A 26,890-nucleotide genomic window follows, 5' to 3' on the forward strand; every position below is an offset into this window, starting at 1 on the left:
ACATTTCAGTTGAGCTTTCCGTAAAAACATCACTTTGGTCGAATGCGAGCTTTAAACATTTTGACATGTACAACATTTTGCCTGTGCCCTTATCCAGGGTGATCTACAGAGATGCTCTGTAGTCTTTAAAAAAACATAACGTCATGCTAGTTCATGGGTCAGGATCTAGGAATAGCACTGTGTTAAAATCTTGTTTGAAGGAGGCAAGAACAGGAACAGGAAGGAAAAGGATCAACACAATTCATGGGATTCATTCTGTTGTTCAAATAAATAAAACAAATGCTAATTTAAGTGTACGGTTAAAAGGATCGAAAGACCTCTCGTTTTGTATTTTGTAAAAGTATCAAAAACAAGGTGGGTTTTTTTTTAATGCCCAAAGCTTTTTGAGGAACTAAGAAATTTTGGAGCTCCCTACAGTTTCTTGACCAGTTCCTGATTTGTGCAAGAGCTGTAACTGTAATGGGAAAGCACCGAAGTGTTTACAATGTTCCGATTGTTTTTAGCAGAAATCAAAGAGACTGGGACTGAAGTATGAACACCAAATACGGGATTTGGTTAATTTACACTGGAGTGGATTGAAGTGTGGGGGTTTTTTTTTGTGTATTTTTTGTGGACACCTGAAGTTTTTAGTCCTCATTTGCTGTTATGCCTAAAAGTGCTTGTGGAGATTTCAATTCAAGAAGAATTTTATTGTCATTTCGAACCATACTGTATATAGCTGACGCAGTACTCAGTGAAATGAGACGACGTTTCTCCAGAACCCCTGGTGCTACACAAAACAACATAGAGTTACATACAAAAGTAAAGTAAGTTGTTCTCCGCAACCGAGTGCAAACAGTGAAAGCCAAAAAACAAACACAACACAAGACAGCGTAGGACGGATACACAAAAACACAAAATAGCGCCACCAGTAGACCTACTGTATGTTATACAGTACAATGTGCAAAAGAGAACCGTATACAAGAAGGTAAATAAACATTAAATATAAAAGTGTGTTGAACTGATATCAGATTATCAGATTAATTCTGATCGGACACATAAGATTTATAATCCTTCTAGTCCTCATAGTCTTTATAGTCTAGGCCAGTGGTCCCCAACCTTTTTTTTGCGGCACGGACCGGTTTAATGTCGGACAATATTTTCACGGACCGGCCTTTAAGGTGTGGAGGATAAATACAACAAAATAAAATGATACGACCATAAAAACTGGTATTTTTCTAAATATAATAATAAAAAACGTGAATCCACCGTGTTGGTTTTTTTTTTCATTTTGCTAGTTTGGGGTTTGAATTTTGCAGTAATGTATTATATGTTAGCAGACGGAGCAGCCCTTTAAGAAGGTAGTGGATGGAGGTAAGTCATGTGACCGAGGCATCATGACCTGCATCAAGAGTGAGTCATAGACAGATGTGGAGGAGAGAATCTGGTCATTTTCAAAAATAAAACATCTTTTAGAATCAGATAATAAATCCACGGCCCGGGGGTTGGGGACCACTGGTTTAGGCCACTTGGCGGCCATTTTGGAAAAGCTTGCTGGGAATTATTTTCCAGAATCGCCGCAGTGTTTACGTCACTTTTGGCATTATATGTTTCTATATGTGCGATGTTATCAACCACAGACGTGGCACTGAGACAGGAGCTGTATAGTTCTCCTTTAAGAGATTTCCGGAACTCTGTAGTTCCTTACAAGGTGGCGGAAACCCTCTGGAGATGCGCCCGTTCCGTCTGCACAAAATTTGGCTCGGGAAGTGCAGCATATGGACACGACTTGTGTGAAATATTCTTTACAAGTGGCCGCGTGCTGGTTTAGCGACTTGCCGAGTCTCCACTTGGGACCGATATTAGATTTGGGAAGGGAAGCCAGGTGAACAAGTGGTGTTTACATTGTTTATTTTGTTTGGTCTACACACACACACACACACACACACACACACACACACACACACAAAATGCTGTACAGTTTTTTGTACCGATACACTGGTACATTTCTTTCTTTCCACCTCCATCGATATATACACCTCCTCCACTTCTTTCTCACCTCCTTTTCTCACTTTATTCCACCTCTTCCTCTCTCACAATTCATCTACTCTTTCATACTCTTTATTTCCTTCCCAGCATCATCCTCATGTTATTCTTTCTTTTTCCACAAGCTCCACCTTTGTTCACTTTCTCCATTTCTTTCCTCTTTTCAACACCCCCTCATCCTCCTCTTCTTCCTTCTAATATTGGTCCTCCCCTGTTTTCCTCCTTCCTCTGCTCTTCTTTCTCAAATGACACCTCCATCCTTCCTTCACATCTGTTCCTCATTATCTTTCTTGTCCTCTTCCTCCTCCCTTTCTTGTCCCTCCTTTTTCTTCTCTTGCTCTTTCTCCTTTTGTCACCCAATTCCTCCTCCTTCTATCTCATTTGTTCCTTGATATCTTTCTTTTCCTCTTCCTCTTCCTCCTCCCTTTTATACTCATCCTTCTCGCCCCTCCTCCCTTTTTTCCTCCCTCGCTTTCGCTTGTTTTGTCGACCAATTTCTCCTTCTTCTCTTTTTAGGTCAATTCCCACCTGCTCCCTTCTTCTCCTCTTTCTCATACATTGTTTCTTATTTTTCTTTCCCCTTTTAAATTCTTGGATTCCTCTTCCTCCCGTTTTATTTATTTTATATCTCCTCCTGCTTTTAATTCCTCTTTTTTCCCTTCTTTTCTTCCTTTTTCACATTCTTATATTTATCTTCTCTCATTTCACTTTTTTTTCCTGATGCTTTTGCTATTCTTCCTCCTCGTTTACTTCTTTATATTCTGTCCTTTTTCTCCCTTCTTCCTTCTTCTTACCAAGCTTAAATGTTTCTCCCTGTCTTCTTCTTTCTTTCCTTCTCTACTCTAATTTTTCTTTCTACTCTTCCTTCTTTTCTTTCTTTCTTTTCTCTCTCCTCTTACCTTTTCTTCTTCCTCATATTCTCCGTATTCTCTCATTTATCTTCAACTCCCTTTTCCAGCATCTTGTATTTCTCCGTCTCATTTTCCTCCGCCTCCTCACCTTTACCTCTTCCTCCCACATTTCTTCTTCACGTTGCCCTCCCCGAATATCCATTTCTCCTCTTTTTTCTCTTTCGCCTCTATCTTTCTCTATTACCCTTTTTCTTTACCTTTCTGCTCCTGTTACGCCTTTTTAATGACAGATTCCCTTGCTTCATTTTTCTCTTCCTTACACTCTTCCTCCTCCTTTTCCACTAAACTCATTATCCTTCCTTCCTTTTTCCTCCTTCTCCTCCTCTGCCTCTCGTTCTCTCCTCCTTCCACTTTTCTTTTACTTTCCCCATCACGCCCCCCCTTCCTTCCCGTTCTCCTCCTCCTTTCTCTTTCCTTAACTTCCTCCACCTCATCCTCCTTCTCTCTTTCTCGTCTTTTTTCCCCACCTCCTCCTCTTCCTCCTTCCTTTTCAGGATGTATATCGTGTTATTTATTACTCGCAGACAGGAGCATTGCCTGGAAAGGAAGTGGCACTTCATACGCACGAGCAGTTGGCACAGAAACAGAATTCTCCCCTAACCCTCCCCTTTTCCTTTTATTCCTCCCTCCCTCCCTCTCTCTCTCTCTCTCTCTCTCTCTCTCTATTTCTATGACATGCTCTTTCAGCCATCAATGAAATCACAACCGAGGAACAGCAGGATTGTCGTACATCTGTAAACACTGCCATCTTGCTCTCTCTCTCTCTCTCTCTCTCTCTCTCTCTCTCTCACACACACACACACACACACACACACACACACACACACACACACACACACACACACACAGACATGCACACACCCTTTCATATTCCGTCCCCTGTGATTTCATCCTGTTTATTCATCTTGTCTATCTTTCTCTCAATCCCTCTTTTTTCGTATTCTTCAATCCTGTACATTTTACCCTTCTTCTCCATTCTATCCGTGCATGACTCCTCCCTCAGTTTGCACGCCCTTTCTCAAACACACACATATTGAGCACAGCTCATGCGTGCACACACACACACACACACACCCTCCTCCCCCCATCGCTGCAGTGTCTCTTAACTGCCTCGGAGCTAACAAGAGAGGAAACGGCACACCGACCGTAACAGGCAGGGGGGACGGAAAAAAGACGGAGAGCAAGAGAGTGCTTCATTAGAGTGTGAGTGTGTGTGTGTGTGTGTGTGTGTGTGTGTGTGTGTGTGTGTGTGTGTGTTTGAAGGCTAGAGAGGGGGAGTGTGAGATACACACAGACGTGAGGATGTTGGAGATTCGCAGGAATCAGTCTTTGAAGGATCATCTGCGGTGATACTGAATGGACAAACGGTGAGACAGCTCTTATTTTCTCTCTCTCTCTCTCTCTTACACACACACACACACACACACACACACACACACACACACACACACACACACACACGCGCGTTTGTGTTTTGATTGGTGGCTACGGTGCTCGGCTCAGCATCTATGGAAGGAGGATGTTGTTTTTCCTCCATGGCGAAGGAGGTGATCTTGAGTGACGGTTGTTGACATGGTGGACTCCTCATCCCTCCCTCCATCTCTCCCTCACTCCATCTCTCCCTCGCTTTCGTCCTCCCAGGCCTGGATTAGACTCTCAGCAAAGATCAAAGCGTTTTGTATGGCATATGTCTGTCCAATTCTATCAAGGGGGGTGGGGGGGGGGGGGATGGTCATGCATTCTCATCAGAACACCTTTCTGATTTTGTGTGTGTGTGTGTGTGTGTGTGTGTGTGTGTGTGTGTGTGTGTGTGTGTGTGTTCAGATCATACAGCTTATTAATAATATTTTCATGTAACATTACCACACTCGATAATTAACCAGCTTGTGGGTGGAGGACCAGTGATTTCATCTACTGAGGTCTCTCTCTTTCTCTTTCTCTGTTTGTGTTTATCTGTGTGTGTGTGTGTGTGTGTGTGTGTGTGTGTGTGTGTGTGTGTGTGTGTGTGTGTGCGTGCGTGCGTGTGTGTGTGTGTGTGTGTGGTGTATGTGTGTGTGCGTACACACACCTGCATGAGAGCGCGTTAGGGAGATAGAGACGGCAGAGGGGGGGAGGTCTGTGCATTTGAAAGAGAGGATGGGAAAGAGAGAGAATGTAGGAGGAGGAAAAAAGTATGGAAGCAAAGGGGTGTGTCGGATCAGAACTCGGACAGCGGAGGAAAAGATTTCTAGATGGGGAAACTGAACCTTCCTGATCTTCTGAAAGGTCCTGGAATATTCTGAAATATTCTGAAATATCCAGAAACATCCTTATCATCAATAATATCCGTGAATATCCTGATCACATAAAATATGCAGGAATATATTGATAATCTTAAAAAAATACAGCAATATTATGATTTATAAATGTTAAAAAAAAGTATATAAATTATATTTATATAAATGCATTTCTAAAAAATATTTTGAAATATCCAAAAATATTCTAATCATCTGAAATATTTTGTAATATTCTAAATTATTCTAAAATATCCAGAAATATCCTGATCATCTAAAAAATCCAACAGTATCCTGATCATTTGAAATATTTTCCAAAATATCCCAATCATCTAAAATATCTGTAAATATCCATATCACCCAAAATATCCAGGAATATATTAATCATCTAAAAGAAATCCTGCATTTTTAATGTATATAAATTATATTTATTTGAATTTATATAAATTTATATACATTTATGAATTTCTAAAGATTTTTTGAAATATCCAGAAATATTTTAATAATCTGAAATATCCTGGAATATTCGAAATTATTAAAAAATATCCAGAAATATCCTGATCATCGGAAAAATCCAACAGTATTCTGATCGCCTGAATACTCCAGAAATATTCCATCATCTGAAATATCCTGGAATATTCATAAATATACGGGAATATCCAAAAATATGCAGATCATCCAAAATATCCTGGAATATTCTGAAATATTATCCAGAAATTCCTGATCATCTGCAAAATCCAGCAATATTATGATCATCTGAAATATTTCGAAACAGGATTGTCCACTAAAATGTTTAAAAATGCACAACACAGAGAAACACAGCATAATAAAACAACGTTTTTAGGTTGTGTTTACTGAACATTTGCAGTTGTTCTTATAGAACTCGGCACTAATGCGATGAAATGAAGCGATGCTGCTGTAAGGAAAGATACACACTTTTCTAAGATCAGTGTGAGCTGTAGCTCAGTGGTTAAGGAATTGGACTCTGGATTGGAAGGTCATAGGTTCAAATCCCAGCACCACCAGGCTGGTGAGGATAAAGGGCGTCTGCTAAATGCCTTAAACGTAGGTGAAGTGAAGGCCTTGGTTGCAGTCAGCGTTAGATAATTGTGTGCCTCCAACTTTTTGGAAACAGTTTAAAAGAAGAACAACCTATGGGGGGGACCAGTTGTCCCAATACTTTTGGACATAATGTTGTATATTTTTTAAGTAATGTTCTTTTAAATATTATATAATAAGGATTTCTGGCCACAATAGTGCTTCATGATACACAACTATGATTTACATACACACATCTGAAAGCTTGAGAGGAAAAATCTGGATTTTTTTAAGCTGGAGAATCGAATAATGGTTTTAACAGAGCGTCTCAGTCCAAATCGGCGCTTCCTGAGCCGAGTCTAAATCCACCGCTCAGCTTCAGAAGGTCAGCCAAGAGGAGACGAAGTACAATAACACTGAGAAAACATGGACACGCTTTCTCGCTCTGTCTCTCAGTCTCTCTCTCTCTCTCTCACACACACACACACACACACACACACACAAACACACACACACACACACACACACACACACACACACACACACACACACAAACAGACACAGACAGACATGACTTGCACCCAAATATTGCCCCTGTCTTGCTGAAAGTCATTGCCGTCATTCAGCAGTGGAAACGATGTGGAGATGTTGACTGCTCCGCTCCTCTATCAGCTTCCGGCGCATGACGGCTGAGATGCTTCAACCTAAATGGATGTTTTGATGCTCTGCAGCATTATCGCAGCTTCGTGTGCCTTTCATACAGTAAACTGAGCTGCCAATAATCTTCGATCCGTCGTGTCCTTTTTCTCTTCAAACAGATCTGTATGTAGATTAAAACCCTTAAAACGGAGTCAGATGTCGATAGTTTAATATGAAACCCACATATTAACTAGCAGGAGTTCGACTTCCGCAAACAAGCCTCTTCTGAGATAAAGAGAATTGTGGGAACAAACGTATTGGGACACCTGACCTCTTCAGCCATGTGGAGTTCATCTCCAAACTTTTGGCACAAACACCGCATTTTTGTTTCACATGAACTAGGAGACCCAAACCTGTTCCAGCATGACAATGCTCCTGTGCACAAAGCCAGATCCATGACGATATGCTTCACGTGGGTTGGAGTAGAAGATCTCCTGCTATAGAGCTCTGAAATCAACCCTATTGTATCTTCATCTTCCCAGAAAAGTGGAGTTTATTATAACAGTAAATGGTGACCATTGGATGTTCAGAAAGCATGTATGAATCTAATGGTCTGCTTTGCTAGCTATAATAACAATATTTACACAATGTTTGATTAGCCTAATTTGAAACTAAATTGGGAACAGCAGTGAATTAGCCATGAGTAAGACTTTATTGCTATATTGCTAGTTACACAACATTGCCTCAGTGATAAAAGCACACTTACTTGGATTAGCCACATACTCGACGTTTATTGGTGTCCTAAAGCTAGCTAGCTTTATTCTTAGCCGTAATTGTTCTCAAAAGTATAATAAAAACCACTTTTGTGTGGCATATTGAAGACTAAAAGGTGGTGGATTAGCTTAAAAACTAGCAGCATTGCTAGCAATATTTGATCATCTTCACAACTATCATCACATTTGTTTGAATCTACCTATAAAATAGCACTGGATTATTACATAGCTAACACTTGCTGTGTTTGAGTCTTAAAGCTGGCTTTGCTAGTTAGCATAGTTAGCTATGATAATGTAATATTACACACAACACTGCCTCAGTGATATAAGCTCACTGGTGATATATCTTGCATATTTAAGCTAAATATGAGCTACAACAGGCTCCTAAAGGTGTTAAACATGATATGATCTTGATGACAAAACCACATTTTTGTGTGAAGAATCCAACCCGGCAGATATATATATAACGTACGCTTGCTGAGAGATTAAAATTAGCGAGCTCGCACACTCTACTCATGATTCTGTATTTGAAACTGTTAGCATACAGCACGGTTTATTACAACTGGCAAGACTTGTGTTTTGGGAGTTTTTTCCCTCATTTAGCAGCGATCTCACTGCAGCATGCGGGTCACATGATGGCACGAGATTGCCAGATTCAAGAAGCGCTTTATCAGAAGCTCGTTGTACAGTAAGACCGTCAGTTCGCTGTGTCTCTCAGACGCTGTGAGAAAATAATAGATGAATTGTAAAAAACAAAAAGAAATCAATGAAAACATACGACAGATGGCTCCGTTGCCTGCAGCTGAAGGAAGAGTCAGATGATCAGGGGCTCTTTTAGATTTATTTTGCAAAAGAAAATAATGATATGCTGTAAAAAACAATAATAATAACTATAAACTTAATTAGCTGCGTTTGGTATCAGAACATAAGGGCAGCGAAACAAAGATGCTAGCGTCTGGCAGCTGTGCCACTTCGCTGTCTGGTGAACAACGCAGACGTGTACGTAGACGTGACTCTCCAAAACAAAAATACTTTTCAAAATCACGCCTTTCTTATTATTTGCATTGCTGCCATTGTTATATGCAGTAAAGTATAAAGTATATCACATTATATTTTTGTACGTAGGCTAAAAACAGCTTGTTTGCTAGCTTGCCAAAATCAGGTATATAGCAGTATCTGTTTGCTAGCCTATGTGTTTGTAAGTTGAAGCCTAAAATACAGTGTTTCTTTAATGTTTTATTGATGGCATTATATCCGAACCCTAAATATAAGAGCCCTGTGGACATTGTGGACATTGTCCAAAACAAAAAACTTCAATCTTTTTCTTTTATTTTCAATACAACCATTAATATATACAGTAAAGTGTAAAGTTTATAACATAAATAGGCCTAAATAGCTAAATAGGCCAAAAACAGGTTTATAGTATTTTCTGTTTGCTAGCTATAAAAAAAATATATAGCCTTATATGTTTGCTTGCAAAAAAAAGTAATCGTATCATCCATTTGCTAGCTTGCCAAAGTCAAGTATGTCACAGTATCTGTTTGCTAGCTTATAGGTTTGTACGTAGAAGTGTTTTTTTTCATCACCAAGCCTCGTAGCTACAGTATATTTATAGCTAGCGCCCATATAACGACAGGTATTTCTTCTTCTCCTAAATATATGTTTTATTGCTAGCATTACATCCTGAATGAAAGAGCCACTATATATGATTTCTATTGTTACTCGAGTCTAAAGCAAAAGCTTGTAACGTCACCCACGCACTGACCCCGGACTAATTACACACTCGGATTCACGCTGTTAAGAAAATAACAACAACACAGGGTTTTATGTTAAATTGCCCACAGGATATTTCAAGGTCTTGGGGTCACTTCAGGTCACATTTCTCTAACTGTGCAACTCCCTGACACTATATGTAGAAAATCAGTGTCCCAAAGCACTATTTAGAATTTACACTCATAGGACATTTAATTTGCAAAAAAACGTGGTCAGTATCGCAGTTCATTACAGCATGATCTTTGGATGGAAGAAGTTCTTTGCGCCTGAGGATATGTTTTTTAAAGGAATAGTCTCAGTGTGCCTCAGTAAAGGGAAAGTTTCATGCCGAGGGAAATGTCAACATTTACACATATTATATCTAGGCCTGTGCACGATTGCCTCTAATTGTTTCTCGCTCAACAATGCCTGGGCCTGTTTTGGCCAAACGCCTTATCAGGGTTCTGAGAAAACCAGGAACAGCCAAATGCTAACAGAAAAAAAAGCCTTGGTCAGCCAAAGTGCCCTGAGTTTCTACCGTGATTCATTAGGCTGGTGAGGTGCTGTTTTTATTTTACCTTGACTATGGAAAGCTAAAAATACAATTTATACCATGTTCCTACTTGTAATCCAGCAGCTAGAACATCTTTTATTTTTGTCTGAAATTTGCTTCACTAGTTTTGCGCAGCACCCACAATGAGTTATATCATGAAGTGCATCTTTTGAAATGATTCAGTAGGAACCATTATTTATCCAAAGAACCCTAAACAAACATCTTCATCCAAGACGTTATATATAAACTGGGTGTTACTTGGGGTGTGAACTCCATGTTATTGGGTGTTTTATACACTGTACACTAGCTAGTTTAATATAGATGATGTTATTTAATTAGTCTCCGAACTAAACCCAGATTTAAAGGTCATGAAGGTCAGCCAGCTAACAGAGACGGCATCCGTGGAGCTTGTGTATGCGAACGAAGAAACAAAATGGTTAGGTGTAATCAAGCAACCTGTTCCAGTGAGCTAGAAGATAATCTCACACACACACACATGCACACACACATGAGTTGTAGAACACAGAGGGTTCGGGCAGCAGGTCTCCACACAACACCATTAGGTTGGACAGAATCCAAAGTGGTCTCATGGCAAAGAATTAAAAGGAAGCTAAGCATTCGGATTACAGTTCCCCCGGAGAGTAACGTCAAAGTAGGCCGATGTTGATGTGATGTGGGAGAGAATTCACTAGAACGGTTACGGGTGGTCTTGGCTGGAAGAGTCAGCAATATGGTCTCAATCACGTCCGGATTTTTATCACTAAAACTATCAGGGTTGGGTTTTAGTACAGGGATTATCCAATCAGTGTGAAGTGAGCTGAGCGTGACGTCTCACGTGAGTTTACTGTAACTTACAGTAGTCTTTCTATTAAGTTTTTAGTTATTAGGTTACGTCGCTGTACTGCGCACGAGCAACACGTAAGCCGCCTCGACCCGTGTCATTTCCGGCTGACGTTTATTTACTTTCCGGCTCTTTGAAATGTTGGGTAAAAGACCAACAACGCGCCATCGTTTTCGAAGGATTGCGTAACGCCGTTTTTCATCCACTTCAGAGTGCGTTTTCACAAAACTAAGTTTTTGGCCAAAACGGACAGAAAAATTTGCGTTTTCGAACGGAAAACTTATTAGTGGGGACAATAGCAGAGCAAGCGCAAAATATTCGCTGTCATTGCTCTTTTTTGCGCTTGCTCTGCTATTGTCCCAGAGTCTAGAGACGCGACTTAATTCACCAAAGTCCAACAAACCATCTACAAAGCCTTACTTTAGCTAGTAAAATACTGAAACGCCGATTGAGATTGTAGACTCTTCCCTTAAAAAGGAACAATAAAAGGGCTGTGAATAGGAATGCTTTAAAAACGTTAATGAAAAGTGTAGTAAGTGAGAGATGGTATATCTCTCTAGCTGATCTTCAACATGCATCAATTATTCAAACCCAATTCACCTTCATCTCCGTCACTGGACTCGACTGGCATTTCTTGATTGCTTCATTGTGAAATCGTTGAGCGAAAAGTGAAAGATCTCAATTCGGACAAACGAGTCATCTGGCAAATCATGTTTCACTCTGAGTTAATTTCCCATCCTGTTGATTTGACATTTACTTCATTGTCTGGCACCACAATGTCCAGCTTGACTCATGGAAAACCTTTGTGTTTTCAATTATAAAGAGAATTGAAGGTTAAATGGTTTAATTATGAATTAACATTACAGTCCAGGGCTGAACAACAAAAATATAGAAAATAAACAATAGTATCTCAAGATGTCGTCCTTCGGATTGCAGGTTGTGAGTTTACCAAACTGCTCAGTTGATAAATTCAGGTTCAGCGCCTGTCAAAAGTGTGGAAACGCCTAGTATTTGATTGTTTTTGAGACACATGCATGATCCAACAAACTCGTAAAGAGGCAAAAACACAAGAATTAGACAGTGAATGCCTGAAAGAAGGTTCTGTGGACAGATGAGTCCAAATAGGACATTTCTAAGATGGAAAACAGGATGTGATCAGACTGCCTCACCCTCCACAGTCAAACATGGAGTTGGAAGCTTAATGGTTTGGGGTTGTTTTGAAGCAGAGAAGGTTGGAATTTCTTTCTGGAAAGTAAAAGGAATCCTGAACCAACATTGCAACCATTCCTTACTTCACCATGCAGTTCCGTCTGAACTGCGGCTCATTGGAACCGACTTCACCGTTCAGCAAGACGATGAGGCGAATCGTACATCTGAGCTCTAAGCATTATTTAGAGACCAAACAACCGTCTGGAGTAATATCTATCATGGAACGACCTGCCCAGTCACTGCACCTAAATCCTATTGAACTGCTCTGGGATAAACTGGATCACAAGAAAGAAATCTCCAACTAGTGAGGAAGATCTTCGGCGAGTTTTACAAGAGGCAAAATAAAATCTTCATACTGTTACATTACCATAGAAACAAAAAGACGTGTCTCTCAAAAACCATAAAACATTCAGTGTTTCCAAACTTTAGACAGGTTTTGTATAAGTTGAATAAGCTGCTCTGATGTTGGATTTCTGATCAGAAGGTCAGCACCATTTCTGGGCCCTTGAGCTAAGCTCTTGGCTCAGTTATATGAATAAAATAATTGTCCAAAGTCATGGATGTATTACACAATTGTACAACAGAACTTGATTGGGGTGTATGCAGCGATGTAAAGAGGCCTTTTCTTGTGAGTTCATTTATATGAAATTCACATTATACATCTACATCTCCTAGATGAACATCTCCTGCAAATCCAAGATTCATCTTTCGTTGAAAACTCAAATGTCCTCACAAATGTTTTACAAATAATCCCTAATAATTATCAGGGATGTGTAGATTTTCACGTCTCTGACATCAGTATTCATTAAAAAAAAAAGTATTTTTATACAGTATAGCATTCATATTCAATCTTTTTTTGTTCTTTTCCTCATATCGACCCCATGATGTACTTTATAGCCTGTATTGCATCAATACTAAATATTCACATGGATTGTTCGCTCTTCTGGCTTGTATTATTTATAGATTTTTTTTTTACCAACCCAGGAACAAGACATGGGACTTCTCTCACACATTCCTACTCACTCCCTTAAACATTTAATCTCTTAGGTTTCCGTTTTCACTTAAAAAAAAAGAACGTCCCACAATGGTGAGCAGCTTCAGCAGGCCCTCAACAATGGGCGGAGCTTAAGTGCAATTTGATCAACCAATTATCGTTTAAACTCAATTGTATTGCTATATAAAACATTTGCTACTGATACTCTCCTGCATCTAATGATGATACGAAGCTGGAAATAACCATCCCAACCGAGCTGCCTGACACTGCCTTGCCTCGATCTATCAATCAGATATTAAGGAAGTTGTTCTCATCACCATAGCAACCGGTCATGTGAAATATGATGGCCAGTACAGATACTAATAATTACAGTTCAGTAATACAAGATATAAATAACTTCTATAATTACACCAGGCCACCTTCATTTTCCTGACATTTCAATGAAATATGAACGAGCAGCTCTGAAATATTAATGAAAACGGTATGGAAATTGGCTGACCATAAAGCACAGGAGACACGCACTTCTCCGCAGAGCAACCTGTAACGTGTCTTGAAATAGCTCTGGATTGTGTGTGTGTGTTGCAAATGTGTTTATTGATAGATATACTTTTGATAACATGAGTAATTTAGTAATAATAAGCTGCAGGAAGTCGCCGATGCTGTCATTTCGAAAACAGGAAATGGAGTCATGCACACCTATTGCTAAATCAGACAAATGCTGTGATACCTAAACCCTTCGGTGTGTTTCTGTGTGTGTGTGTGTGTGTGTGGGAAACAAAGTGAGAACGAGTGGACCATCCTCCCTTCCCTGGGACTCAACAGAGAAGCTTTGTGTTCCTCAGCACAGCTTCATTCACCGTCATATGACTGAGGAGGGTGAGAATGGGATGGAAGGTTTCATGTGTGTGAGGAAGACAGCTTGTTTATGAGTAGACTGTTTCCTCTCAGCCATCTCTCCCCCCCTGAGTGAAGAAGGGGTGGCATCTGTAATGTATCTTATGGTGTGCAACCATTAAACCTATATTTACACTCAACCGTCTTTTGAGATCACGCCTGTCCTCCATGTTATATTAAGCGATGGCGTCCTCTAAAGACGAGCCTGAAACGAGAAGAAAGCATACTGTGTTATCAATCAGAGTGTAGATCATCTCGTGTAATAAGAAAATACACTACATTGAGAAAGGTTTGTGGACACCTGACTAGAAGATTGGTCCCATTTCACATTTAGTCTCCATTTACTGTTATAATAACCCCCATTTTTTTGAGAAGATGTTCCACTAGATTTTGGAGGGTGTTAGTAAAGTCAGGTACTTGCTGGCAACAAAAGTTAGTACACCCTAAGTGATAACGTCTGTACGTCGTCCAACCATACAAAGCCACATGTCCTATTCATCACGTTCATGTTTTTGTCTGCTCTTGTATTCGAGCAGTTAAAATCTTGTACTTTGAGTACAATTCTCTCATACTGACCACTGGATGTTCAACATGGCACCTCATGGCAAAGACTCTGAGGATTTGAGAATCATTATTGTTTCTCTCTACAAAGATGCCGAGGACATAAGAAGATCTGTAACACCCTGAAACAGAGGTTTTCCAAGATGAGTTCCAAGAGCATGAATTACTGGAAACATGTGCTGTGGTCTGATGAGACTTGAAGATAAACTCGTTTGGCTCAGATGGTGTCTTGCATCTGTGGTATCTTCTAAGGAGAAGCAAGAAAATTGTGTCTTGCCTACAGTCAAGCATGGTGCTGGTAGCATTATGGTTCTGTGGCTGCATGAGTGCTGCTGGTACTGGGGAGCTGTGGTTCATTGAGGGAAACATGGATTCCAACATGTACGTACTGTGACTGATGCCCTCCCTTCAGAAACTGGGCAATTTCCCAACATGATAACGACCCAAAACACACCACCAAGATGCCTTAAGGCAAGCTAAAGGGGATGGAGAGGCCAAGTATGTTTCCAGACCTGAACCCTGAGCATCTGTACTGATTTACCTTCCGCTTGCTCCTCACTTTAATCACTTTTGTGAGATACTCTAAAACAAACAAATACTGTGCAGTGTAGAACCAGCTTAAAGTCTTTCATATGAACAATAATAAGCCATATTGACAATATACATGAGACAGATATCAACATTTATCTCAGAAAATGTACAAGTAAGAAATGTAGCATGACTAAAAATGTACAGTTGTTTTTGGTCAGCATTACCATAAAACAGTTGTGTGTTTAGGTTCATTCATAAACATTGTTTTACCAATAATACATGTTAAATGTATTTAGCACACCTTTAACTAACCAGCAGATGATTAGCTTTATTAGTTGCCATTCAACAACACTACATATATAATATTATGTGGTGATAATCCGAAAAATCATGAAGAAAGCGGAACTAGACTAGCTAATGACACAGGCTAGCGATTTAACTAGCATATGACAATAAAATCTTTATGAATAAAGACACAGTAATGAAAATGAGACGGAACTGTCTGAAATATCAAAGTTTACCTCAGACCAAAGACTTAGCATGACTTAGCATGTGACTTTATGCTTGTTACACTTAGCATTGATCTCTGTAGTGATATTCAGAAGCGTAAACATAGTGTGCCAACTCGGAAACTGAAATTCGGGCCAAATGTTTAACTTTTAACATAAGAGTTAGATGGCTGTGTAAAACCTTTTCTCTAACATCAAGAACACATGATTTTAATTTTTTTTTAAGTGAGCTGTTAATGTTTTTCCTGTTCAATAAAATTATTAGCTTTATAAGCCACTATCAGGAATATAATAAAGCCTTTGCACAAAATATATATCATAAGTGCTTGGTGTTGTTACATACCACTGCTAATAAACACTTGCACCACAAAACCCATAGATTAAACACTCACACTGGTTACTATAAATAGACAGAAGCACCATATGAAGGCCGTAGGTGAGAGCTGAAACGTCTGCCCCCTTTTTCTGCCCGAGATCATCCACTGTTTTTCTGACACTTTCTGCCTCGACGATGTCATCTAGAGCGAGTAATGAAATCGCACCCCCGGCCAAGTGCAACATTAAGTGTTTGAGCTAAAATGAGTGGGGCTCTTCCTCACCGAGACACGCTGCTGTGACTATCCAATACCGTGTTCAAGCCGTCTTATAAGTCGTTATATTAATAATATGAGTCGTAATATTATGCAATATTATCACACAATCGAAAGTTCTGATGCAAAAAATTCGGAAAGGTGCCTTTCAAATAAAATTGGGTTTTATATGCTTTTAAAAGTGGACATCGTCACGAAGCAGCTCTACAAAAACAAATAGATTAAGAATATATAATTTCATTGAATTGTCTCAATACGTTTATCCAGAGGCGACGATGGTAAAAGAAAAACTCCTTGAAGAAACATTGGAGAGACCAGACTCACAAGGCAACCCATCCTCATCTATGTGACACATGAGAGCCGTTTATTATCGTTCCATCATTGTTGAGGTTATCAACTGTTCACTGATGGACACTTGATTGCAAAACTGTTTATGGCAATTGCAGGGCTGAGCTATTGTATTAATTACAGTCCAAATCCATCTCCATGGTTCTTAAATGGAACGATCCATAATAATCTCATGTATCTTTAGGCTGTTCCTGTGGAGCCATCCTCCTCAGCCACAGCGAGTGGTTTCCAAATCATACACCAATTCAGTGACAAATGATCCAAATTTAGGACCAATTAATGGAAATCTGGATCAGACGTTGGTGTTGAATGCTCTGTCAAGAGTGAGTTCATATTGTAATTTCTAAACCTGAAGACCAAATTTTCGAAATGTGTTCCCTGTATGTACCAGGTGATGTTTTTTAATCGTGCTGTAGCATTGATTCTTGTTCTAAATTGACGGGACTGGAATTAGGTGTGTTCGCTAGTAGAACTCGAAATTTGACCTGTTGACTTTTATGAGTTACTTTTCTGCCCACTACGGTTGTAAAGAGCGGTTATTATAATTATTACAAGAGTTACTGGAGCCTTCTTATTTCTTTTCTTGTTTTATTTAATACTCGTACTGTATTATATTGTCTCACATTGTCTGCATTGTCTTGTATTGTCTATTTTGTCTTGTATAGTACTTAATGTGTTGTGTTATTTATGTCTGTACTTTTGAGAGTCACTAACGGCTGGAACCTAATTCCTTATGTGTGTCAACACACTCGGCCAATAAATCTGATTCTGATTCTGATTATTTCCCAAAACACTTGACACTGCATTTCCAACCAAAAAACCTGCAGCTGACCAGATGTTCTACGTTTTTCACGCCATTCTGTGTAACTTTTTGTATGTTTTCTCCCAGTTAAACAATCGTTTCTTTTTTTCATAACAGCACCAACAATAGCAACCATTTTTTCCTGTATTTGGATGTTTGATGTGAACAATAACTGAAGCTTTTGGCATATAACTCCATGAACCGTCATGGCACATCAATGCGATTAGATGTGATGTACTCCATCTACAGACTCCTCACTTCCATTGGTATTTGAGCGCCAAAAAATGTCTCGCCTTAACCCGCTTACTATGTAGCTGTTCGGTTCCGACAAGACTCTCATTGTTCGGCAGAGTTGTGCGAGCAGGGAGCGTTCAGTGAAACATTCAGGGTTGAGACTGAGCCCCGAGGACATAACATCTTGGACAAATGTGATCGTTGGGGGTTTGTCTTTTGACACTTTTAGTATCCATACAAAGGAGGCAGATGGAGATGGAGATTGTATCATACTTTAATAAGATAATAAGCAATTCTGGTGTAACTTAAGCACATTGCTGTGACTAAAACCAGAGACTGGATGCTTGTTCTCAAGCCAGATTTAGAACAAAAAAGTCTTTATTCACCACATATGTATACATTGCATTACAGTGGAAACGGACTGTCCTGATAATATCTTCGAGCTCACACCGAATTAGCATGCGGATATTTTTGGAAAAATTTACATTTTTGCGTTAAGTAGTTTGTCGTGATACTTTGGAGGTTTGTTTCATTTCGTTCTCAATTAAATGTATATTGATTTAATTTCTGGATCAGTTGACTCTGAAAGATTGTGGACTGTTCAGTTGGCAGCAGAAGATGTTCTCCACTGTAACATCTATAAAGAAGTCTCATTTTCCACCATGAGACAGCCATGAGATTTCCATGTTAATGTAATGTAATGCCCAGTAGTGTCATGTATTTGAGTAAATACTTACTTTAGTATTTTTGGCTTCTTTCCAGTTTTACTGAAGATATAAGCAACTTTTACTCCCTACCCAACTACAATAAAGATTCAATATATCTACTTTTTACTCCATTGTTTTTTAATTGACACTAAGTGTTACCAATAGAACAATAGAAGTTTGCTGGACTGCTTTGTCTTCTTTTGGCTGACTTGTTTGATCTTTGTTTCATCCTGGCATGTTGAAGAGGTTGTTGTGTTGTTGGTTAATGTATTGTTGAGATGTACAAATTGATTTGCATTTTAGTAGATCAAACCTCACAAATCAACTGTTTTTGGCTTTTCTCGAACATGTGTCTTAGTGCATCCTTGAGCCTACATTCAATATGAGTCGAATACACAAGTACTGTTCAAATACTCTGATGATGCAAAACGGAGAAACCTTCACGATCGAATGCATGGTGGCCTGCGGTGCCGTCAGTGTTCACATTAATCCCAAAGATGTTAAATATGTTGGGAACTCTATAGCAGGCCACTCATAATCTTCTAGTCCAGCTCATATAAACCATATCTTAAAGGAGCAAACATTGTGTACCAGGGCATTTCTATGCCAGAACAGGTTTCCTTTACAACTGTGTGGTAACCGTTTGCAGAGGGACCACATATAATTGGCTGGATCATTTTAGGTGTCCCAATACTCTTGTCCATACAGTGTAGCTTGTATGTAGTGTATCTTGGGGTAATTTTGAAAGTTGTATTAATCTGCATTATCAGGTATCAGCCACAAAACATCTTGAACGCTGAAATCTTCCACTGCAATGACACAAATCTCAAGACAGTGATTGAGCGATGACTCATATGAAGCTCTATTCGTGTGTGTTTCAGTGTTGAAACAGGAAAGACTCCACCTAACGGCTCAGAATGTCCTCAGAATTTCATACCACCAGTCAGCTCGTGGCCAAGATAAGAACATGAAGCGTCTCGCTTTATATAATTAACCGTAAAACCAAGTGACTCTGTTCTGATAATGATAATCTGGAACCCTTATCTCTGTACGCAATTTACTCTCGATTAGTATTTGGGGCCTTTTTTTCTACAAATGCTTAGAGTGCCTAATGCTTTATGATTTAAGCAGCTTCACAAGCAAGGAAGGGGCTTCTCGAGAACTTTGGCAGTTTCTCTCTGGCTCTTTTCTCTTTTTTACCACAGAGGCCTGGTGCATTATAAGATTACTCTCTGCGCTCATATTAAACACAGGCTTTGGATTTCTCCAGCTGCAGTTGGAACCTGAGATCAGGCTTAATCACGGGCTGTTTTTGTCTGCGTACTCGTTCTTGCTCCATCAGGTCCAACTCTCTGCTTTGAGATACACAAGTCTCAGTTCTGACAAATGAATAAATAAGGTGCATTTATTGGATTAAACTTATAGTTGGCTTTCTTTTTGGCCCAGGTCCACTCCAACATTCGGGCCAGTATATTATGTGTATACTAATACACTTCAGGTTATTTACAGTTTGTCAGGACAGCGTTGTATATTTATATATTAATATAACTCCATTAGCAGCATTATCTTGCATAATAGAACAGCTCAAGTAGCAGGAACAAGGCTGTCTGTCTGAAATCTGCAATCATCCTGTTGTTCCTGACGCAAATGAGCTCCAGTGCAACACCAATGACTCACAACAGCAACACGAGGACACTGACGTCCCAAGACTCAATCGTTTCTCCTGTCTGGGTTGCTGAACTAAGCAAAATAAACAACAAACAAAAACAAATACAAATTTATTAAAATGGCTTTTAAAAGGTTTTTTAGTAATCTAATATTCACTAATCGGCTCTCTTACCCTAGTTTTAGCAAAGACACGATTTGGGATTTGTACTAACGTGTCTTGTTACTCTGAATTTCATCATCAACCAGTTCTTCAGCAAAGTCATACAGACGTGGTGAAGTGGTGTAGTGCACATGAGAACTTCTGTCATCTATAAACATATACGAGGCGGTATCAAAAAGAACAGTCAGGTCAAACTCTATTTAACCAATTATGGAACTCTTTTGCTGCGAGCAGAACGGATTTTTTTTTTACGGAAATATGTTGATTGGAGTTTCATGGAGAATTTTGTGTGGATCCATGATGTAATTCCAAATCAATCAATTTCACCTCTTGGGGCAGGGGGGAGGTTGGATTTGGGAAGTTGTTACTTATACACCTAAACACTTAGAAACTGTAGATTAGATTCAGAATGTCATCTGAACCAGGTGCCTAAACATCTGGGAATATAGTAAACAGATTTTTAGAGCTTGTTAGCTACGTTAGCAAAGCTTACGAAGGAAAGGTTATACAGCACACTTATCTTCGGTCATCTCTATGTTTCAGGGTCATGTGATCAGACCTCCATTATAATCTTATTATAGATTAATATATCTGTATCCAATATGGAATATGGTGTCTAATATAGACTTGTGCACATACAATTTACCCATGTGATGTGTTTCCTTTTTCCTTCTCAGTTGTGTTGGAAAAAAAAGAAGCGGTTGTGTTTAACCAAGCACATGACACGTTTAGTTTCCATGGTACTTTTACTTCCTCGAGTTGCTGTTTAACATGATCTGTTTATTTCCTAACACTAGGTGTAACACATACACACACTTACAAAGAACAATGAGATTTTTTTACACCAAGGTTTCGAATGGCTTTAAATAAATTAATGTTCTACACAATTAAAGGTTCATTACCTAACTAGAAAAAGGTGCGTTTTCTCAAACCGATTGTATACTAGAGTAAATTGCGGGCGTGCTTTTAGAACTTAATTTGCATATGAATTTGCATATGAACACTTTTAAAAATTGGTTGTTTTAAATACTTCTTGTCTGTCATTTTTAATGGGCTTACAGATATTTTGTTAGGAAATATCTCAAAAGATTTACACTACAACTTCTGTCTTTTCAGTAAACATCACAGGAACATCGTTACGTATCTGAAAACTGTAACCGTATGAACAAATATACGGAATGTGGTTTCACTGTTAGCTTACCTTTGTAAATACAAGCCACATTTTTATCTTAAATAAAACAATTGCTTCCTCAACTAATGCCCTTGTAACCTGACATTTCAATACATGGACACAACTGCATTCCTTCCAATTTATAAGTCTCTTCCAGGAACAAGTTTTTAAACTGAGATCATATGAGACTTTAGGAACATTTAGGTCAACTCCATTCAATAAATTATGGGACTTTTCTGATGACAGCTGAACTAATTATTGGTTTCACACCAGTGGGGTAAACACTAACATTGTCACATTATTTTTCTAAATTGAGTAAATTTACTTGTACTTTCTTTCAAATTCAATTTCAATTTTTTACAGCCTAAATATTAAATAATAAAAATCATATACGGCATGTCGTGCCAAATCAAAGGTCACCACAGGCCTACTTTGGGCCACAGTCCCTACTATAATAACCAAATTGTGAAATATTCACCAATGGCAACATGATCACTTTGTCAATTAGCTACTGCTGCTTATATTTAAATAAAAAAAAATAAAAAAAACTTTAGGCAAATGAAATGAATTGTGTATATAAATATAAATAAATATAAAGTTGTTATCTTTTTTTAAGCCCAGTTCGTTTGGAAAGAACTTTTAGAAACTATGGTTTGCTGACCATCTTGTTCTCAATCTAAATTCATCCATTACACCAGCAATGCTTTAATCTATTACGTCACATGAAATGCACATGGATTAATTAAACATGGCCACCATGCTAATAGCTCAAAGTCCCACGTTCATAATTTCAACATCTTCAAGTGGCTTCACAGTTTTGAGGGTAGTGTAGAAATTACATCACACAACACAACATTCTTTCATCTAATCACATTCTGGGTTCACTGTAAACAGCTAAACACTGCCAGTGTGTTATTGAGTCGAGGCTGTGATCGATAGTGTTCAATTTAGCGTTTAGTTGCGTGTCTTCAATGACATAAAGGAAATAAAGAAATGTCATAACGTGCTGTTTTTCACTGCTGGTTCCGTTTGTCCGATCTCTGCTTGCTCATGCCTTGTTGTGTTTGGCTGAAATAGTCACTCATGTTTGCTAATATTCACTGAATAGAGCACATTTACCTCAGAACGCTAACATCGCTAACACTGAAAGGTGTACATACTTATAACAAACCCTTGTAAATTATCAGTGCTGTACATGTTTATGTTTTTGTTAATTGGTTGTTTTTATTTAGCAGAAAATGTAAAGCGCATTTAGAGACACTTAGACGCTCGGAAAGCTTGTTTTTCTTTTTATATTAGCTGTGTTAGCTGTTTGCTTGTTAGCTAACATGGTTATCACACAAATCCTTGTGCATACTGAATGCATTATTTGCTGCTATTATTTTTTATTTGTTGCTATTGTTAAAGATAGACACAGAAATCCTTAGCATTAGATTTCACTATTCATGCTAATAAGAAACATGAACACTAATGAAAAATCTTTTTTTGCATTATTTACGTTTTTTTGTTTTGCTTAAGTGTAGTACAAGACTTGTTAGCGTTTTGATAGTTTGCTACCTTGGTTATTATAGAAAGTGGTACAGAATATTCATAAATGTATTAAATGTATGTTTCTAGATTTTTCTTTTTGTTGTTGCTGTTGTTGATATTGTCAGATACAGAAGTTAGCATTTGTTTTCACACGCAAAATACTAACCAGGCTAATAGTTAATAAAAGCTAGCAATGTGACATTTAGTAGCTCTGATGATCGCTAACTACATTTCAGTTTCTGTCATGTTAGCATCAATTAGTATCTATTAGTATAAATTAGTACAATTAGTTCAGTCAGACACAGTGCTAATACGGAAGGAAAGCTAGCTAGCTAAATGCCCATGTTATGTTTTATTGAAACTTTTATTAAAGAAATCTGATACCTCAGTATCTGAATGCTAACGTGACTAACACTAGTTGTACGTAGGTAATAATTTTATGCTAATTAAATTGAGCTATAATCTAAATGTTTTAAAGTCGGATGGATAACAATAATGTGCTAGGCACATCACATTTTTCATTTACAAAACTTTCTTTGACATTTGTGTTAAAGGAATGCAGGGAAATAAAATCCATGTCTTTAAATTGGACAATAGCTACCGCACGTGTACTTGCTAGTTAGCTAGTTGCCTCGCTAGTTAGCTAGCTGAGTATTTATTTGTTTTTCATGTGTATGTCTGGGGATTTCATGGCATTTTAATTGTGGTAAAGTGTTAGAAAATGTTCCTGAATCATTTTGGCAGCTTCCTGAGCAGTTATAAGTGCTTTATTCAGAAATCATTCTTGATAGATTAGTTTAACTGTTTAAAAAAAAATCATTCCAGGTCTTTATTTTATTATCTCTCCTTTCTCCTCTCTCGCGTCGTCTGCCAAAAAGACTCATGATACTGAGCTCTGGAATTCACTAAAATAGTTCAGTGGTTGTTTGGAGTCATGTGTCATCCATTAAAGTTTCCGATGCCACAATCTATTTCCAACGCAGTCGGATTGAAAACCATTGTCTTTAATAAGAAAAAGGGGGAATAGGAGGGAGCGGTAATTAACCGCAAGCAACATCTCCGTGAAACCGAATACAATGATGTGAGATTTTTTTTGTTTTTTCTGGTTCACTTCTACCAAGCCACGTTTAGGAGCGAACGTTCAAAACAATGCTTGCCCTTTGATTTCCAAGAAGAGAAACAAAAGGGGCTTGTGTGCGACTACAGATTATTTATTACAGTTTACATGGCTTTCAGTGTGATTAAAGAGGCCAATCACGTGCCGGCTGGTGCGTGACCCTCTCTCACACACTGACGCTCGTCTGACCTTTTCACGTTATATTGCGAGTGTGACTCTAGAGTAAAGCTTGCTGAATTATTTATGATCAGCATTACTCTCAGAAATAATAATCATTTTAGTGTTTTTATTCATATTACAGTTGATAAACTTAACGATGATGAACCTATAATAACCGGACATTCGGTGCCACCCAGATAATGATGGGCTTTCTTCTGAGTCTGGTTCCTTGCAAGGTTTCTACCTCATACCATCTCAGGAAGTTTTGCCTTGCCACCTTTGCCACCCGCTTGTTTATTACAGATTTATAAATGTAACATTTATATTCATAATATATTTACTTATGTAAGTCTGCTTTATGAGAACGTCCATGTTAAGGGTGGGGTTTCATGATGATGCGATTCTGATTCACATCTGCAACTCATTTACACCTGAGGCGAGGTGAAGAGGCCACGCCTCCTTGACTGTGAACAGGAGCCACAGAGGCCACACCTTTACCGAGAATAATAGACACAGAGGCCACGCCTCCATTTTGACTGACATAGACAGGGTCCATGCATCACGTCACATTCACAGGGAATGACATAGAGAGAAACCACACCTCCTACAACAGGCACAAAGGCAACACCGTCTTCACTACGACTGCCAAACAAAGGCCACGCCTCCATTTTGAGCAAAATATACACGACTTCTTTACTGAGAATGACAAACACATAAGCCACACCTCTTTTGCTTGGAATGACAGGCACAGAGGCTACACCTCCTTTTTTAGTCAGGCAAAGAGGCCACACCTCCTCATCAATCAGGCACAGAGGCCACACCTTCTCTACTTAGAATGACAGGCACAAAGGCCACACCTCCTTGTCATACATGCATAGAGGCCACACCTCCTACACTAAAAATGACAGGAGCAGAGGCCACACCCTCTTCTCATAAAGGCACATAGGCCACACCTCCTTCTTATAAAGGCACATAGGCCACACCTCCTTCTCATACAGGCACAGAGGCCATACTCACTTCACTGGAACTAACCATTAATTGCAAAAGTGTATGGACTTTTTGGACTTATACGTAAGAATTAAAATTTTTATTCGCATATGTATTCTTGCTCATTCCCATGTCACTAAATAGGACAGACGGGACAGACAGGACAGACGAGACACAAGAGACCTCTGGTTTAATTGATCTGCTGTACAGCTCTCAGTCACTGTTCTAACAGCCAGGATTCAAACAGACCCACTTGTGTTCCACGTCGATCCGATCCGGGTGACAATGTAACGAGACTCAAACCGCCGCACAGTAATCAATGACTGTCTGTTTCTGGGCCGTGAGTCACGTTGAGAGGGATGGGAATATTAACTGGTGAACACAGGAACCCTTTCCTCCCTCCTTTAACCCTAATAGTTGAGCAGAATATTATTAAGGGACAGGGTTGGGGGATGGTGCTTTGACGTCAGCCGTGCACAGTAAACACTGCAGATGGCAGGCCTAAACTCTACGTGAACTTACAGCTCTTGGCTTCTCCTCGTCTTTTGGCCATGCCGCTCCTGGGTGTAGCGTTTAGCGTGCTCAGGACATGGAAAAGGAGACATCTGGAGACAGTCTTGAATCGGAATAATGGCTGGTGGAAGATCAGGTGCTTAAACGCAGGGTGAGGAGTGATTAGGGTTTTGCTGAAACACCAACAGGTTTCGCTGCGTTACAGTACGAGCACTTTGCTTAATTATGAGGAACAGAGATACAGTTTCATTCCTGCAGTTTAAGTGCTGTTTTCCAGCCGAGGCGTCCTGCAAACTAATCAGCAGTGCAGTCCACCACACACACACACACACACACATGCATTAATCTTCTAAGATTTTACTTCCGATACTCTGTTGAGTATCAGATGAGCATCGATTTGAAGACTTCATTAGCTCATAATAAATGGCTTTATATATATTCTTTATAGTCAAATATAATAAACAAAAAACATTCGCTCTGTTAAAGGTTGTTATATGTTGGTTTGTTTACTTAAACTGACAGAAAACAAAGATTAGATAATATACGGTATGGCAAAAGTATTGGGACACCTGACTTTTTCAGATATATATGCGGTTCTTTCCCGAATTGTTCCCACAAACATGGAGGCACACAATTGTACAGCATGCTTTTTAATGCTGTAGCATGAAAAATGTTCCCTGTACTTGAACTAGGAGACCCAATCCCATTCCATCATCCTTCATGAAGATATGCTTTACATGTGTTGGAGTGGAAGATCTCATGCTATAGATCTCCGACCCTCAAACCTATTGAACTGATAAAGATAATTAATGAAGTAGGTGTGGAAGTGCTCTTGGCTCTTTTACAGTGTTAAAGAATTTCTTCTAATACGAGGTGGTATCAAATAGTTTCAAGGCTAATAGTGTAACTGGTGATATTCTGAACACGTGCATTACCACGTCTGCTAACTGAAACCGCACAAATCTGCCCCGAAGACGTTTGACATGAAGTGCGTTTGACATGACGGCGATGCTGCAACGAGGCATTCGAGGCGTTTGAGCGGCACGCACGCTTAAATAGAGATCAGGAAGATCTTCAATGAGTTCAACCTCCGAAAATTTTTCAACCATTCAGCAACTCGCGCATAACGATCGTCGAAGAACAATCCACATGATCTCGCTTCAGCACCCACACTACTCGCCAGATTCGGCTCCCGCTAACTTTTCCTGAAGATGAAGATCCAGCGCTCGAAGGTCGCTGTTTTGAAACCATTGCGGAGACCCGGCGCGAATCGCAGAAGGTTGCCTTTCTGAAAAGACTTTCAGGACACGTTCCAGAAGAGGCAGGAAAACTGGGAGTGCTGGATTGCTGTGCAAGGGAACTATTCGGAAGGTGATAGTGTTTAAATATAGATAAGTAAAG

At 39.2% G+C, this 26,890-nt stretch overlaps 1 protein-coding gene and 1 long non-coding RNA gene across 2 annotated transcripts in view; one reads left to right on the top strand and one right to left on the bottom strand.

Moving 5' to 3' along the window:
* Positions 1 to 26,890, bottom strand: part of LOC310741248 — a 248,859-nt gene that overhangs the window by 214,052 nt on the left and 7,917 nt on the right. The gene's annotated exons all lie outside the window — the stretch shown is intronic.
* gnaz (guanine nucleotide binding protein (G protein), alpha z polypeptide) overlaps positions 3,627 to 26,890 on the top strand; it is a 52,559-nt gene continuing 29,295 nt past the window's right edge. The window contains exon 1 of the mRNA XM_083568816.1: positions 3,627 to 4,303. The gene's annotated coding sequence lies outside the window, so the exon portion shown is untranslated. The remainder of the gene's footprint in view (positions 4,304 to 26,890) is intronic.

The sequence above is a fragment of the Silurus aristotelis genome (genome assembly GCF_946808225.1).
Source record: "Silurus aristotelis genome assembly, chromosome: 18".
In the NCBI taxonomy this organism is placed as follows: Eukaryota; Metazoa; Chordata; class Actinopteri; order Siluriformes; family Siluridae; genus Silurus; species Silurus aristotelis.